Source organism: Thermobia domestica, chromosome 8, assembly GCF_964235325.1.
Source record: "Thermobia domestica chromosome 8, izTheDome1.hap1.1, whole genome shotgun sequence".
Lineage (NCBI taxonomy): Eukaryota > Metazoa > Arthropoda > Insecta > Zygentoma > Lepismatidae > Thermobia > Thermobia domestica.
Window position 1 is genome coordinate 224,916,142 of NC_137461.1, and position 18,687 is coordinate 224,934,828.

At 37.4% G+C, this 18,687-nt stretch overlaps 1 long non-coding RNA gene across 5 annotated transcripts in view; it reads right to left on the reverse strand.

Moving 5' to 3' along the window:
- The window catches only part of LOC145693454 (uncharacterized), a 262,867-nt gene that overhangs the window by 100,342 nt on the left and 143,838 nt on the right, over positions 1-18,687 (reverse strand). For 4 of the 5 annotated variants that reach the window (XR_014132778.1, XR_014132779.1, XR_014132781.1 and 1 more), the window contains one exon: positions 14,467-14,590. The exons of the other annotated variant lie outside the window; for it this stretch is intronic. This is a non-coding gene — a long non-coding RNA (uncharacterized LOC145693454). The remainder of the gene's footprint in view (positions 1-14,466; positions 14,591-18,687) is intronic. 5 annotated transcript variants of the gene reach the window in all.

Here is an 18,687-nt window from a genome sequence, read left to right on the forward strand (position 1 = left end):
ACCAACCTCGAGAGTCTACGACATCCGACATTTTTAATGAGGTGTAGTCGCCCCACTTTTTGTTGTTTGGTTCGATGCTGGTTTCACTGTCCTTTTCCCACCTTTGAAATACATAAGCTCGGCAGATCGCGAAAACTCGACAAGTCGCGCTGTTTCCGAAATGAAGCTCCCAGCCATTTACTCACTCTGATATATTGTCGTCCTTCCCCATTCAAGGCACAAGCACCACACTGACTAATCGAGTGAGATTCTTGTCACGTTTGGCGCGCGGTTGTGTTATGCCTTGTAGCTCTTATCTCTGCACAATGATTTCGTTCAAAAAGTAGCGAGCGGTCATAATGTTTTCGCTGATCAGTATAAGTTTTGTTGGCATTTAATTTACTAAATAATCGCTCAGGTGTTACCGTCTTCACATGTAAAAATGAGATATAGTTGGAACATCACATAATTTTTAACATCCTAACATTATAAAGTTTAACTTCGAAACTGAAATGGGCCTCTTTCTGTTCTGGGCCTCTCAATGTTGCGGGCCCTGCAGTTCCTTTAGTTGCGCCACAGCATTCTCTCTACTCAGAAGGATAGGGACAAATAGAAAAGTCAAAATTCATTCTGTCCATTTTTCAAGCATCATACACTTCAGGAAAAAAAAATCATATAATACTGATATGTAAGAAAATATTGGTATTGTTTGTTTTCTGTATACAAAGAACCATTTAGGTTTTTTATCCCATATTCTGAATCGAAAAAAAAGAAAAGAGCTTCATGTGATAAACGGACGAAAGAAAATTTACGCGATGCGAATGACGTTCTCTGCAACCTAATTCACGTTTTTCGTACTAAAACTCTATTCCTACCTGCAAAAAGAAAAGATTTCTGTTACCCGTCAATGGTTGAGATTTTGCCCTGCGGCTGAAAAACGGCTTGTAAAAATAGTCTCTGACTGACTGCAGGTGCACGAAGGAAAAAAAACTGTTGGATTCCTCTCCCCGCCCACTTCAATTGTGGATATCATGGACACATTTAAACTGAGCGGTACGATCTTTCAGTTCTTCCCAGTAGAGGTGCCAGCAGTGATTGCTAAATGAAAAAGTGGGCATCTGGTGGCGAAAAGGCGACGTGCTCGGACAAGGGGGTGGGCACAGTAACCTTAATATACATATTACTAAATGTTGAGCTCCCCGTTGCTATGTGGTTAGCGTATGTGCCTTTCTCGAACAAGGTTTGATTCATGGTAGGAGCTCATGTGTTTCAAATTCGACGTTAAACTGTAGGTTCACGTCTTGCAGAACTTTGCTCCTGAAAGCGACGCTAAACTATAATTTAATTTAATATTACTAAATATTAAAAAAATAATGACTTACCAAGATGACGTCAATTTGGCAGTCATCAAATCCATTTTATACTTTCACTTAATCCAGTGGATATTAATATAACAATTACAGGACACACGCACATATAAATACTCATTAACACGCACATACACACGTACACATACACAACTATGAATACTTCAAATCTATTTACATGTGGTGGACTGCGCAGCATCAAGCACTGTTACCTTCGTCATCATCTTCTCATGTATCTGCATTATTTGACTCATCCACAGATTTGTTATTTGTACGCATCATTCATTTTAGCATTTTCGTGAGGGTTCAGGGTTCTTTCTTCATTTAAAGAGTCGGTTCTCTGTATTGGAAAGAGAATCAGGGGAGGAAGGGGGAATTTATATTTTATGAATGGATAACAAAACATGCCGCTTCTGACGCAGCACTGAAGCATTTCTTTTAGTGGTGAATTACTAGTGGTCCCCTGACGATCATATCCCCTCCCCTCTCAAGTTGTAAAGTGAGAAGGGACAGAAACATCCCAGATAACCCCACGCTCAGAGCATTTGCACACGTCCCCGGCAATGCCGGATCCGACACCGACAATGCCGGAACCGGAACCGGGGCTACTTCGCACACGCAGCCGGCAAAACCGGGGCCGGCTCTGGCAATGTCGGTGCCGGCGCTGCTTTGCACACACATCCCGGTAATGCCGGTGCCGAAAGGTAGTTTGAGTTTATAACAAAATACTTTGGATTGAGTAATAATTACCTGTACCTTGGGCAGAAAGTGCTCATACATGTGCACTATACTTAGTAGAATGTTAATTTCATATTAAAAAAAGAAGAATGTTTTTAAGATATGTAAGATATTATTATGGGATAGTTGTTGCTATGTACATGTTTATGGATACCTAGTCAGCAAGTTTGTGTGCTTGACAGTTTTAAGGAAAAGATATTATAAAGTATATCAACTAATAAACCATTTTTAACACCGTTCACCGACTTTATGATTCTAATAGTAAAGGTGAGATTAATAGTATATAATTATTGAAGCTAATTTTTACATGCAAAGAAATACTACCACTCGAAATTTGTATATCTTACTTAGCCGAACCAGGTTAACGACTATCCAGTGATAAGAACGTTCGTTAAAAATTTTGGTTTACCTCACCCGGGATATACTGTAAATTCTCATCCCGAAGCATAGTAGGAGTGAATTTACTTTCTTAGTTAATGAATACGAATTTCACTATATTGAGAAGTGGTAGAATAATTGTAAGAAAAATGGACAATGAAATAATGGAGCATGAATCAAATAATAGTGACAACGGTGAAACTAGTGTAACACCAGGATTGACATCGGAAGACCGAATCTTGTTAGCTTTACAGCGACAATTGATTCAGATGTCTACCGAGATAAAGCAGACCATAGAACAGAACTCCGAAAAATCCAATAAGCAATACGAAGAATTAAAGCAGACGATAGAACATAACTCTGAAGAATTAAGTAGACGAATAGAACAGAAGTCTGATGAATCTAACAAGCAATATGAAGAATTAAGTAGACGAATAGAACAGAAGTCTGATGAATCTAACAAGCAATATGAAGAATTAAGTAGACGAATGGAACAGAAGTTCGACGAATCTAACAAGCAACATGAAGAATTAAGTAGACGGATAGAACAGAAGTCAGATGAAACGAAACAGACAATTGTCCAGGTGGTGAATGACATATCCTCACAGTTCGAGGAAAAGTTAAAAAGAATATCCGATGATTGTCAGGAGAAGCACAATCACCAAAACCAAGAAATCAGTGCTGTAAAAAAAGATTTAGAAGTAATAGAATCTTCCGTTCAGCAGCAAAAGATCCAGATCATCAACAATTCTAACAACATACGTGTAAATACGCAATTGTTAGCTACTATACAGGAAGAGATTAGAACGCTACAGGTTAAGGACAACACATACCGTAATAACTTGGGTAGTGATCGCTTGGAGTTTCCCCACTCACCAGTGATGAACTCACCTTCGCCGGGGTCTGATGAGGATATTATATTGGACGAAATACATCCGAAGAGTACAGATGGGCGAAACATAGATGGTGTAACAACACATCACGTAATGGATAGGAACTATCACTCAACAAGTACACGGAATGATAAAAGGAAGGTAAAATTAAGTGTTAAGATGAGTGAAATACGAGCTATGAGTAAATTCAGTGGTAAGTGTAACGAGAATGCTACTTCTTTCTTAGAGAAATTCCAGGATGAGTGCAATATTATGTGTATAGATAGATCACAATATATGAAATTAATCCCTCATGTATTACTCCCACCTTGTTCATTATGGTTTAAAGCAGTACGTGATCACATCAGTACTTATGAAGAATTCAAAGCGGTACTAATCGCAAATTATGAAAATGACTTTTTGCTGGCAAATAGAGATGCCACCATTAGAAATCAACACTTCAATCCTCGATTGCATAAATCTGTTGTAGAGTTTGTTGTAAATACATACAACGAATTAAAGGTCGTTAATCCATTGCAATCGAAATCAAGAATAATAGCATCGATTCGAAATTTGCTTCCATTTAAGTTACAACAGATCTTATTTTCCACACAGTGTATGAGTTTCAACCATTTATTAATGCTTGTCCAATGTTATGAAACTCAATACCATGCCATGAACCAACAAACAGGAATGGGTAAAAATAAGAATAATTCAGATCATTTTGTGCCAGTTCGGAATTTAAATATCCGAAGTGTGAACAATACGGAACATAACCTAAGCCGAGTAAATTCTAGCAGTCAAAACGAGCAAAATAGGCAAAGTTATGTAGGGAATCCGCCTAACCTAATTAATCGTAGCAATCCATATGTTAGACAATATAATCAAAATAGGTTTAAAAATAGACGTAAAGTATGGCGAAATTACAGGAATACAACGAACTACGTGGATAGACGTAATTGGAGAACAAGAGATGGCATCCCCTCCCCTCTCAAGTTGTAAAGTGAGAAGGGACAGAAACATCCCAGATAACCCCACGCTCAGAGCATTTGCACACGTCCCCGGCAATGCCGGATCCGACACCGACAATGCCGGAACCGGAACCGGGGCTACTTCGCACACGCAGCCGGCAAAACCGGGGCCGGCTCTGGCAATGTCGGTGCCGGCGCTGCTTTGCACACACATCCCGGTAATGCCGGTGCCGAAAGGTAGTTTGAGTTTATAACAAAATACTTTGGATTGAGTAATAATTACCTGTACCTTGGGCAGAAAGTGCTCATACATGTGCACTATACTTAGTAGAATGTTAATTTCATATTAAAAAAAGAAGAATGTTTTTAAGATATGTAAGATATTATTATGGGATAGTTGTTGCTATGTACATGTTTATGGATACCTAGTCAGCAAGTTTGTGTGCTTGACAGTTTTAAGGAAAAGATATTATAAAGTATATCAACTAATAAACCATTTTTAACACCGTTCACCGACTTTATGATTCTAATAGTAAAGGTGAGATTAATAGTATATAATTATTGAAGCTAATTTTTACATGCAAAGAAATACTACCACTCGAAATTTGTATATCTTACTTAGCCGAACCAGGTTAACGACTATCCAGTGATAAGAACGTTCGTTAAAAGTTTGAACGTGAAGGAGAGAACATGAGTCCAGCAATAAATAAACTATATCTCCTTGCCTTGCTGTATTTACGGCGAAGAAAGAGGAAACAAAGCAGCACTAGAAAGATTTGGATCCATCCATTGTTGACAGTGCGTCATGTGGAAGGTTTTTCATAAATTATACGAAAAGCTGCGGACATATGATTCGAATTTTTTTAATTAATTACTTTCGCATGTCTAAACAAACGTTCGATTTCTTAGTAGAACGAATTAGTAATCATATTCAGCGCTGTTCAGATGATTTATTTAATTATTTATTTATTATTTTTTTTTTTTTGCAAGAGACGTGTAATATTACAGACTGATTTGAATAAATGGAAGGGTCGTTCAATATCTGAGAAATAGCTCAATGCAAAGAACAAGGTTAATTGCATTACGTCAATCAAGTGACGTAGGAGCATTAACGTCTAAATTCCCAAATATCTTTTGTTTAGTACACAAAGATATATTGTAAATTGGTCCGTATATACTCCTAATTAAAAGCATTCGCAGAAAAACATGGCTAAATTAATAATTTTGACAAGTCACAATAGGTAGTAACCCTATACTTAAACCCACAATCCAATAGTGTCAAATTGTCAAGAATTTGAGAAAACTGGTGGCAAATTGTCCGCTTTGTCGAATTTTGGTGGCAAATTGACCGCTGGTAAATTGCCCGTACCCCGAAGAAAACATCGAAGTGGCCCATTTCTGTCTTCGATTGTACATTTTATTTTCATTTACATATAATATACATTTTATGTATCAACTGTAAGTAAACAGAAAGCGTTTGAATCACTATTGTTTTATATTATCCTATACATACTTGTCGCTTCTCGTTCCTTTTTGTCCGTAGTGTCGAAGTCTTGTGAAAGGTTTGTATATACTTCTTTCCAGGCTTTCTGCTTTTCGACCTTGTCTTTATATGAGTCTGTAGTCTTATCCCATAGACAAGGTCTCATTTCCACTAATTCAATCAAATTCAAAACATCGTACTGAAACACTTTAATCATTGTCACTCGATGAACGATGAAATGAATTGTCATTGAAGCAAGACTTCAGTGCACTGCAGAAAACAATCCACTAAATCAAAAAGCTACTTCAATCGGAAATAAGTAACATATAGCTACACTCACGCAGAAAGTATGGCACTCCAGAATAGTTTCATGTAAATGATAAACGTCAGTTTAATCCACCCCTGTCAACTTGACCTACTTCTGTCCTTGATCCCCTGCGCGCTTGCATAGTTGCATACAGATAGAAGAATCGAGTACATTCCTGGAATCGAACGGAGGAAACGGAACAAAATTATAATTTTCTTCAGCATAGGAGGATTTTTTCCAGGGGAGATTTTGTTCTAGATAGGCCTACACATGTAGTATGTCCGATATAACATTCATAGATAACGTTTTGCAATGCATCTTGCATCTTGTAAAACAAAAACATAGGCAATTTCGGCTGCAGCCTGTTGTGTTGATTAAATGAAATCATACTGTTATACAAGATATTCTTTTTTATGCATTCCTTTCCCTCTTTCAACAAACCCCCCCTTCCCCCCGTTCCAAATTACGTACTATGATCTTGCAGGAGCCAAGAAAGACAATCCACACAAAAGGAAAATGCTTAGGAGAAACCTAATCGCTATCAATGATTGATGTTAGGAGTCTTGCAAACTATTATTTTTCTATATTTTCCCCTTGGGGGAGACTAAACAGAAGATCGAAAAAACAAGGTTATTTGCTCTTTTTGTGTGTGGATGTGTGCGCACGAGGTATATGGCCTTCTTTTGGTTTCTTTCTTTCTCTCTCTTTTTTCACTTTTGTTGCCATAATTTTAACATCTATTTAAATTTCTCAAAATTGAAACAGGCTAAGATCAAGCTATTTATAATAATAATAATAATAATAATAATAGGTTTGCGGCTGCCTGTTCACTCAGTTTACAATAGTTCTATGGAACAAATGCCAGACAAGACAAAGTACATGAATATTTTTATTATGATCTATAGGGTAAAACAGTATGCAACCACAAGAATTGAGATTTTCTTGTTCTGTTTGTGCATTTTCAGTTCTTTCTGTACTTGTGTTGTAGTTTTTATTTACTTTAATTTTATTTACAACCTTTGTTATTCTTGGGAATGCCTACTTCTACGATTATGATGGATATTTATACTGTACATACTGGGTTGCATAATTAACAGGATAACACTGGACAACTATCCTAGATTCATAATTTCTTCGTATCTCCATTTTGTTTATTTACGCCATGTTGATTTTTTAAAAATTATGACTTCATATGTCATATTCTCTATCAAAACGAATCCAACGACCCCTTTGTTTAAATCGTTTAAGTAAGTTTCAGCTGTAAAAGATAACAAATTAATATACATACACACATCTGTGAAACTCACTTTCCGCGTTGCCGTAGTTGGATAATTCAAACAAGATCCGAATTTCCCTTGCTGAGAATTTATGTAAATAGCAAGCCGCTATATTTGTGGTACCTCACAGGCATTTTGATTATTTCATTCTTCATTATATATTCATATGATGTGAAAAAAAGGAAATAAAAAAACTGAAGTAAACAAAAAATCCAAATACAGGAAAAGAAACAAGAATACACAAAGCCTTGCCACTCACTCACTGTAGCTAGATTGAAGAAACCTATCAGCAAGCCGGCTCCGTCTTTACCGGCTGCGTGTGCATCCACGCATAAGAAAACATTGCCGCCGACAAAATCGGAGCCGGAGCCGACACCGACATGTCGGCGGCTAGTCCGGCTGTATTTGCCGGAGCCGGGAGTTCCACCGGCTTTTTTGCCGGGTCGGAAAGCGTGTGCAAGCTACCATTTGATTACATTGCCGCCGATTCCATCGCCGGCATTGTCGGAACCGGATCCGGCATTGCCGGGGACGTGTGCAAACGCTGTCAGGGTTCAGTTGACAATAATAAAACTATGGGTAAGTAAACATCTTGTGCAGAGTCACGTTTTGCTTATTTTTGAACATTTCTGTGAATTCAACAATACAACAGCGGAAATACTAATTGGTTTTATTACTCCAACCATCGCTTCAACTACGGTCAGTGAACCATCTAAATTTTCGTTCTTTTTCTGTCAGAGGGAAGAATGAAATAATGCTAGATTTTGCCAAGATGCTAAAGTCAAGATGTTAGATGTTAAATGGGAGTGAATTATTTTAGATCTAGCACCAAGATGCTAGATATGGCTTCACTGGCGGGCTTCGATATCTACAGAACTTTCTGCCAAAGCATAAAAAGAAATTATAGCACAATAGTTTCGATAACATCTGTGTGGTCCTTCGGTAGGATACACATCCGGTAAGAAGCTCAATCCTAATTGTAAAATTGGTAGGAGGAAAGGGTTCGTGGCCAAAACAAAAGACTCGTAGCCGGCTTGTATAGATAATTGAATTCAAATTTCCAAGTATCCATTTACTGAATGCCCATATCGTGTATGCATGCATTTGCATGCATTATTTAATAAGTAAATAAATTACACACACAATTAATTATGTCAGTGATATACGGTGTTTATTGGTAAAAAAACCCTCTCCAAACAATGAAGATTAATCTTAGACTGGAGAAATGATTATCCTTCGTTTTCATTATCATTTGGCCATGAAACAAACGCGTGACAGATATACAACTCCTATATACAACTATGTGATGTTGAGTGATATGGTGGAATGAAGAAAGTGGGAGGAAACGGGAGAAACCCGAGGAAACCCACGCACACAGTGTTTGTCCACCACAAAGTCCATACGGCGCGAGCTGGGATCGAACCAGGGACCCCAAGCACCGAAGGTGAACGCTCTACCACTGAGCCACCGTGCCCCCACCGTGCCACCGAGCCATTGTGCAAGTAGTGGATAGTAGCGGAATTATTTTGTCGAATTTAATTATTGTAGTCCCGGGTTCAAAACCCTGCTCCCGCCAAGTGAACTTTGTGGTGGACAAACACCGTGTGAATGGGTTTTCTCGGGGTTCTCCTGTTTCCTCCCACTTTCTTCATTCCACCATTTTATTCATTTCTCATAATCTGTGATTCTAGACACCATATTGCTGTGTCAATAGTTTCAATATAATGTTGATACAGCTGGTTTGACATTTCATATGTATCGGGATTATCACCTTGATCGATCCGTTTTAAAGTTTATTTGGTTGCGGGAGAACTGGATCTGAAAGCCCAAGTTCGTTTGCTTTTCCTGCCACTCTGCCCAGAACATGTTAAAGGCAGTATGTGATCGGAAATTTTGCCAAGTGAGCTGTAGCCTTGAAACAAAAATCATATTTACAGTGTCTTGATTATATAAAGCTTTCTTTTGTAATGCTATATTGACACTATCTATGTGACAAAACAACTTCATTAGCAATGTGAGATGAAAAAAGGAATTAAACGAGTGCATTTATACCAGAAAGCCATGTGCTTTGGCACCAGCGTCTGACTTATCTGATAAAGAATGGTTTGACATGAAGTCAATAACCTCGTGGCAGTTAAGGTAACAGGACTGAAGAGTCATTACTCTTCCATTCAGTGCGGACTTCTTGTTGGATAAGGCACTGAATCTGAATCTGAACTGAAAGCCTTGTTGGATAAGGCTTTTTGTCATTCTTGTTGTAGAAAACGGTTGAAAATTAAATGACGTATCATTTTCACTTTCCAATTGATGAAAGAAAGCCAGTTTCTTAAGAGAATGTTTTACAAAAACAATTATTTCTTTAACCAGGTTGTGGACATTTTAACAACCTGTCACACTTCTTAACGTATCTTGAACAACCAAGCTAAGAGAATGACCAAAGCAATGTATATACATAAGGAGCACTCGATTCTAATTGATTGAGAGCTCCTCCGTGGCTAAGCGGTTAGCGTACGCGTCTTTGGCGCGGGAGACCCGGGTTCGATTCCCGGCGGGAGCTCATGTGGTTCGGATTCCACGTTAATCAGTAGGTCCACGTCTCATATAGCCTCGCTGCTGAACGGGACGTAAAACTCAAAATCAATCAATCGATTCTAATTGAGAAATTTTCGCCGAAGTCCTCCACGTGCACCAGCAATATTGGAAGTGCCATCGTAACACTCCCCTCTACAATACGTTATTTCCAGACTGAAATAGAGCAGAGCATTTTGAATGATTTTGAAAAGAGTTTCTGAATGTGTGTGTCATTTGTTGAGTAAAAGCCTAGAAAAGTTTCATCAATTTAAAAATCGTTGGTGACTATTCTAAAGCAAAAGGAAATATGTTCTTTCACAGAGATACCTGCTATTTCGTCAATAATCATACCATGGTACTCTGTGGATTTTATACTGGACACAAGTCGTATCACTACAGCATTACTCATAATATATAGCATTTCGTTACATATATCGTGTTGTACCCATTTTTTCTCTCTCTCGTTGAAGCCACAACTTAAGGATAGGACTATCTTCACTTCTCAATTGGAGCAAATATTTGATTGCTTTTGTCGTCACTATGACCCCTTATGACCACTTGAACGGCTAAATAATGCAAAGATCTTCAGTAGGACAATTCTACTCTCTTCCGTCTGAATACTTCTACCATCAGAGAACTGGGAAGATACACTGATCCTGCTATTCAGAACATGAAGTTTTGAAAATGATTCTCGATGATAATTGGAGCTTTCATGTTTCTCATTCTTTTCAATACTTTCTTCCAATTACGGAAACCAGTTTCAATAAAAGTTAACTCCATTTTTGCTGAAAAACTTTAAAAAAATTCTTCTTATATGCTTCTTGCAAATGTTACAAAATACTGACTCCACTTTAGCGTCATAATACAACCAAGGAAACGTCGCACTCCAATGTACATTCATGTCCGAAATGATTGTCGCATATCTATAACAGTTTTGTTATGCGAATATAATGGGATAATGATATCGAATTGTACTTTTAACACTCTTACTATGTGTATAATCGGCAGAGATATGTATGTGCTAAGTTTCATGTTAAAAGAGCTTTAAATAAGAACAATATAACGAAAAACACTTCTCTTGTCCATTTAGCAACATTTTGCTATACTCATTATAATTTTCGTATTTATAATTTTTTTCTACGAAATTTACCACAAATATGCATTTCCAGATTATACACATAGTAACAGTATTAAAAGTACCCTGCGATATAATTATCCAATTATATTGGCACAACAAGACTGTTATATATATGCGACAATCATTTTGGACATGAAAGTACCTGAAAGATTCTTTTATTTGATATAGATCTATTTGTAGATGAAGATCGCATTGAAATTTCATTTCTCTTTTGCCTTAGTAATAGAAGCACCACTATTAATATTGAACATAGTAACAGAATATGTCTCTCTATTGTCAATTACGGATACAGAAGAATCATTCTGTACTTTTTTTTTTCGTTCTCACTACAAAATGATTCATTTTTCAAATGTGCAATTAACACTATTTACCAACAAAAGGTGAATGAATAGTAAATGAATTAATAAGTAAATAAAGAAGTAAAACTAAAACACTTCACTAAAATTCTCACTCTTTTTCTTCAGAACTTATTACAATAACGTTTTCTTTCTTCTGTCAACACTACAGATAAACTTAAACACCGAAACGAGATGAAATCTTTGGAGCAAAGAACAAGGGAGTATACATTGTTACTCACCGCGTTTTCTCCACGAAATGACCAAAACCCAATATGTGCAAAATATGGAAAGAAAGAAAATGAGAAGATAGAACAGGAGGCAGCGTTTATTTTCTGTAATCAGGGATCATAAATCCCTACATAAAATATCATGTGTGGTGAGGGATAGTAGGGGAAAGTTCAGAGGACTTCCAGAATTCCTAGAAAAAAGGCCCGCCATACTTGTCCTTTACATCATAATGTCATTTACCTTATATATTAATAAAACGACAACAATTCTCTCTCTTTTGATGATCCACGACGTCAATGCTCGCCAGTCATCAGTAAAGAACTGCAGCTGGGACCGTTTGATCAACATAATTTCTTTCCTCCTTTCAATAAAAGAGGCCGCCGTGGCTCAGTGGTAGAGCGTTCACCTCTGGTACCTGCGGTCCTTGGTTCGATCACAGCTCGCACCAAGTGAACGTTGTGGTGGACAAACACCATATCGTTGGCTTTTCACGGGGTTCTCCCGTTTCCTCCCACTTTCTTCATTTCACTCATTTCTCATCATCAATGTCTCCTTTAGTCTAGCCGGCATATCTGTGGGACGTAAGACTTAAAGATTTCATTTGACTTTTTCCTTCAATAAAAATTCTGATATATAAAAACAGTTGTTTGGCCTCATTAATTTTATAAAAGTAAACAAGAAAGTTTTGTCACTTTTCACCCACCACTTTCGAACATCGATGTCACCTAAGACGTACCTGGAATACCAAAAATAGTATAAATCTGCATCGATGACGTCCTGCCAACGTTCTGGAAGGCTACGGATTCCATCGCTATACAACTTGCTGGACCGTGAGGAGAAGAAGATATCAAGTGCATTTTGCACATGTACTAGGGATTTGAATTGGCGCCCTCTAAAGTGATTGTCCAAGGAATGGAACAGGTGATAATCGGACGGTGGAAAGTCCGAGGAGTATGGCGGATGAAATAGTGTCTCCCATTCAAGGCCTAGAATGGTGTCGAGGGTCATTCTAGCCACGTGGGGTTTAGCGTTGTCCTGTAACAGGAGGACCCCTTTGCGATTCAGAAGTACTGTCTCTAGAGTTTTGAGTTTTTCTTCAACCCAGCTCAAATTCTGACAGTACACAGTTGCATTTATGATCTGAGCATCTGGTAGCAGTTCATGATGCACGATGCCGCGAGTAGTCCACCAAACATACAGGAGGACCTTCTTCTGCTGCAGTGCTAGTTTCGGTTGTTTTGGGACCGGTTTATGGGATGCTAACCAATGATGACGGCGCCGTGGAGCTTTGTACAGAACCCACTTCTCATCACATGTCAACACCCTGTCCAGAAAAAGCTCCTTCCTCAGACGAGACAGCAAAAAAACACAGGTGTCTGCTCGCTTTGCCTTCTGGCCCAGAGCCAAATCATGTGGGACTCATTGACCCAACTTGTAGTGCTTGCTGAGTTGGTGGAGGTGCTGAAAAATGGTTTCTCCACTCACACTGAATTGTAACCCCAGTTTCTCACATGTCTGGCCACTGTTCGCCTCAATTTCTGCCTGATGATTTCCATTTTGTACATGTATTGGTCTTCCGGCACGTGGTGCGTCTTCGAGTGTTTTGTCACCTTCGTTAAACTTGTTAAACTACCATTGCACTGTCCGCGTAGTCACGACACCCTTATCAAAGGCCTGATATATCTTCTGCCCAACTGCAGCGGCGTTTGACCCCAGTTTGAACTGGTACAGCATATACGCTCTTGAGACTCTCTGTGGATCTCTCATGTTCACTGTGTTTTTACACACGTTCACGGTGTAACTGAACTGCCACAACCAGACACTATGTTGGATATATCCACCTGATCTTATTCTTATCTCAATTCGTATTCAATTCACGGTGTGAGGGTCAATTGAGCACATACCTTCACAAAAAGAGAGCGACAGAACTTTCTTTGTTACCTTTATACTAAAGAAAAGTAAATACTATATTCTGAAAATGAAGATGTGCCCGAGTAGTCATTTCTTTAAAACTAAAGTATTTTGTAAAAATAAGAATACGAAAACTGAACTGAGACATTGGAGAGAGGGTTTTAGCCTCCTCGACTGTATTATTGAATCATGAAACAGGATTTACGCTGCGTCGTTGACCGTATAAGAAAATGACGTAAGTAGAACACTTTTATAGGTGATGAGTTTAGATTAACAAAATGTTATCAGAATAACTTGCGTTAGCTACAGAAAACCTATTCAAAGTATGTCGCTCTCTTAAACAGCGGATTCGAATCTCCGCTGATCTTTTTTCTTCTGAAGTCCTACTGATCATATTTCTTTCCATCTACTTCATCGTGCATCATAAATTTGTTCCATGTGATCAAACTGTCAATAAGGAGGTCTACATAGTTGTGTTACATCGGATATACGATTTCATACGCCGTAAACGGCTGGACAAGTGGGAATCTCGAAAGTAGCGTTTACACCATGATAATACTCCGTGTCACGCTTCAGGAATGGTAGAATTCTGAGACAAAACCAACATCCTGTCATGCACCGTTTCCCTCTATGTGTCTTTTAATTGTCCCTAGACCGAAAACCATCTTAAAAGAAAAACATTTTGACAGTATCCAGGACATCCAGAATAATGCAACGTGGAAACCCCAGCACATCCCACGACATGTGTTCCAAGAATGCTTCCAGCGATCCAGACAACCTTAGAACCGTTGTGTACTTTGAAGTGGACACGCACGAATAGGTGGTAAGTCATCTTTATGACAATTTACAGCATCTGCTCGGGAATTAAATGAAAAGTTCTTGCATACAATTAGAATATGTTAATTTACCTGAATAAACTTCAGTCCTCATTGGGCTTTTTTCCTGCATTAGTAACTTAAAGAACAGTCAGTTCTCCAAATTGGTATTCAAATTAATAACTCTCAATCTCTACTACCAATCAAACTCCAGTATCTTAAAAAAAAAAAAAAACTCACAGTATATGAACAAATTATTTTGTTTCCTATTTAATTAGAATACAAGGTACAACATTATTTTAAAAACTAAGTTAAGAATTATTGTAACGTTAGTCAGTTTTAAATAACTATTTAACAATACAAATATGTAATATTAAAAATGTGTAGACAATTTAGAAACTTTTTAATCGTATTCTAACTGGATAATTTATTGAAATGAAATGGAATAATTCAGTTTAACATTCCAGGTTTATGCCCTGTAACTAAGAAAGACGGATGATTAAGAGAAGTGAAAGATGAGTGAAAAATGTGAATATGGAATGAAACGGCGGTGCCCCCATGCATCAGAGTTAAGCGCTCTACTACAGAGCAACCGTTACCCTTCCCCTATTCTAATGGATGACGATGTATTCGAGGGGGAGAAGCGGTTGAAAGTTTATGCCAAAAATAAAGTATCTCAGAACCCCCTCAATTTAAGGATATGAAACTCGGTATAAAACTACTCATTAAAAATAATTTGACACGTGTCGAAACATTTCTAAAATTTCGCTTTCTAAAAATGTAGGAAGAAATAGGAACAAGAGGAAGAAATTTCTATGATAGACTTTTGTTTGTGTGTGTCTGCAATACGAATCTACACGGTTGAACCGACTGATATGAATTTTGAAACATTGTTAGTGTCTACCTAGAACTAGGTTTATAATTCCACAGATTGGACATGTAGGCCTGCGTTTCCGCTTCTATAAGAGAAAAGTTAAGTTATATATATTAATTTCAAAGAAAGTAAAAGAATCTGAGGAGGTCCTGAACTTAGAAAGACAAAACCTGGAATATAAATCCCTTTCTAAACAATAATAATAATAATAATAAAAACTGGATAAATCTAACTTCACTATCTGTCTTTCCAGTGTTATGCTTGGGGGCGGGGTGGCTCAGTGATAGAGTGTTCACCTCCGGTGCTTGGGGTCCTCGCGCCGTGTGGACTTTGCGGTAGACAAACACCGTGCTTGCTTGTTTTCTCGGGGTTCTCTCGTTTCCTCCCACTTTCCTCTTCCACCATTTCACTCATCTCTCATCATCACCGCCTCCTTTAGCCTAACCGGAATAACTGTGGGACGTAAAACAAAGATTTCATTTTTTTCGTTGTTATGCTTCTCCAGCAATGTTATTTTTGAAGTAAATTTTCACCACGAGAAGATCCAAATGAACAGATATTTTAAGTTGTCAGCATTTTTTCTTGCAAAAGTTCCACAGTTTATGTTGTTTCTATTGTATTAAAGACATTTAAAATAACTCAAGGGAGAAAGATCTAATTTGCAAAGAATTCCGAGACAGATCTTTATGGAGAAGACTCATCGGAAACGAGACCCCGCATAATTGGAAAAAGATGGGGAGTAATAATAATAAAATTAATAATAATAATAATAATAATAATAATAATAATAATAATAATAATAATAATAATAATAATAATAATAATAATAATAATAATAATAATAACTGGAGTAAACTAACAAAATAATAATAAGTTGCTGTCAGTTTTCATTGTTTAATTATGCAGTCGGTGAAGTCAGTCTGATCATAACAGAAAGTAATCGTTGTTAAAAGATTCCCTTTGAGGAAGGGCAGCGGGGAGGGGGGAATTGCCCCTGAGTTTAAGAAACATATACTCTTTAATAAGTTGTATACTAAAATAATAATAAAAAACGTGAAATTCTTATAGTTACCATTAAACAATCTTGCTCACCCTAAAAATACTTAAATTGGATCACCACCCGGAAACAAGAGCGCCGATTTCTCTGTAACTTTCGGGGGGCCTATTCAGATGTGTGTTTCGTTGCAGAAGGCATAAGATAAATTGAATTCAAATCATGCCAAATCCGCGGGGGCCCACATGAGCTATGGAAGAGCCCAGGCCTTCTTGGCGCCCCCACGATCGGCGCCCTTGCCCGGAAGTCAGTACATATTTTAACCCATTCCCTTAACTATTGCGCGATGAAACGTTATATATTATAATTATTGCACTATAAAATAGAGTTACGTTTCAGCTACAATACATGACACTGATTCGTTTGGTTCTGTCTTCTGATTTTGAAAAAGGCAACAAATAAAAGAAAATATTTCATTCACTTTAAAATGAGCACACAAGATGGCACTTTCTGTTAGATCTTACTAGAAGTGTTCAATTTTATGAAATGTTTATTTGTATGTGTAAATTATTTTAAAGTAATGATCGTATTACGAAATAGCTACATTGTTTGACCGTTTTTCGTGTTATGTCTCACATTTTATTTAAATATTAATTTACATGCAAGGAAATAGATTTTGATAAGAAACTTGCGCAAAGCTCTATAATGCGATGTTGACAAATTTGAACGTTTACTATGGTAGTCACCATAAGAACATTCCTGGATTCTAGCATTGAAGTTCGAGAAACAGAACTTAACTGTGAATTGCGGTAAGGGTCTAAAACTAATTTATCCAGTAAGTATCTAAGCAGAACTCCATGATTACTTCCTTTATTATCTGGCATCAGTAAACACTCGACACTATCTGGCAACGCCGCACTATTCAAGCAGCGTTTGGCATAGTACCGAGATCACCTAGTGATTCACCTTAAATGGCGCTACTGGTTTCTGTACGAATAGTTACCAAATTCTCCTGACTGATTTCTGGGATTCTTCATTCAAACTAATTTCGGATAGATGAACAATAGTTCCACTGCCTTATAGTTGTAAACTGTTTCCAACTTAACTCGACATTTATCTGTTGTAAACAATGGTCGCTAACCGATACGTAAATAAATATCTTTGGAAAGGGAATGTATATCAAGAAGATATTATGAATCTTCGACTGAAATATGAATCGGAGCTTGCATTTATATTTACGTATCTAATGTGATATTTATTTACTTTGGACTGTTACTATATATCTACGTATGGCAATACAATTTTAATTAAAGGATTTTAGTTTTAAAGTTCAATATGAGATGACGCAACTACGTAATTTTGCTTTTCACCACAATTTTTTGTTTCGTTTTATTATTCTACAAATACTCTCTGATTAAGTAAAAAGCAGAGAAATAATAGTCATAAATCTTCACTTTCAGAAGAAAACCAAGTTAAAAACTTTAATTCCCTTCTGGAGATTAAATGCTGGCCGCTGATCATTTCAAAGTAACTTCTGTACTTTAAAAGATATGGGTGCATCTGTTGACATATTTCTTACCTACTATAACAAACTACTTTTTGAGGAGGTTTCTGCGGGAGGAAACCTTAATCTACTTAAATTTAAGCCTTGTTCTATCAAAACTTTAATGCATAATTCTTAACAATATTATGCGAACATTTACAGAATGTAGATATAAAGAATTATTATACATACCAAGGCAATTGAGAAAATGTTTACTTAAATGTCGATCAATCATAGAGAAATTTCACAAACAGTACTTTTTGTAGCACTTTTTATCCTTTTCTGTTTTTCGTTAGAACCGAACTTTTTGAGTTTCCACCGGAAATAGAACCTCAAGAACTTGTTAAACTTAATTTAATAAAATGCTAAATATTTCTGTGATGACTAGAATTGAAAAAATTGTCTTTATTATCATCATTAGTAGTAGTATTAGTACTACATTTTCAAACCGTGCGTGCGTAGGTAGGGTTGCCATATTCATGGGTTCCGATTTCGGGTACAGTAGGGGGCCCACATTAGCTTTTGGGGAACCGTCCCCCCTCGGCCCCCCAGAATCTGCGCCCTTAGCCATATTACCCGATTTTAGCGGGTACCACCCGATATTCAGGTCCTGTATTCGTCCCCGTTTACTCATCTCTTATTTACGGAAAACCACCCGCTTTTTTGGATTGGATAAAAATCTAACACGATTTTGTTCATTAAGTGTTATTATATTCAACGTAAAACGGTATATCTTTATGTCAATCTCGATTGAGTTAAATTTGGACTCGCGCTCAGGCTCAGGCTGTGAGCTATTTGCCCAGTGCGTGTGCGCTGATTATTTTGTGTTTCTTAGAGAGAAAAACCGTATAAACAATATCTGCCATATATTGCTTGCTTTTTTATCTTTTGGTGAAAACTCGC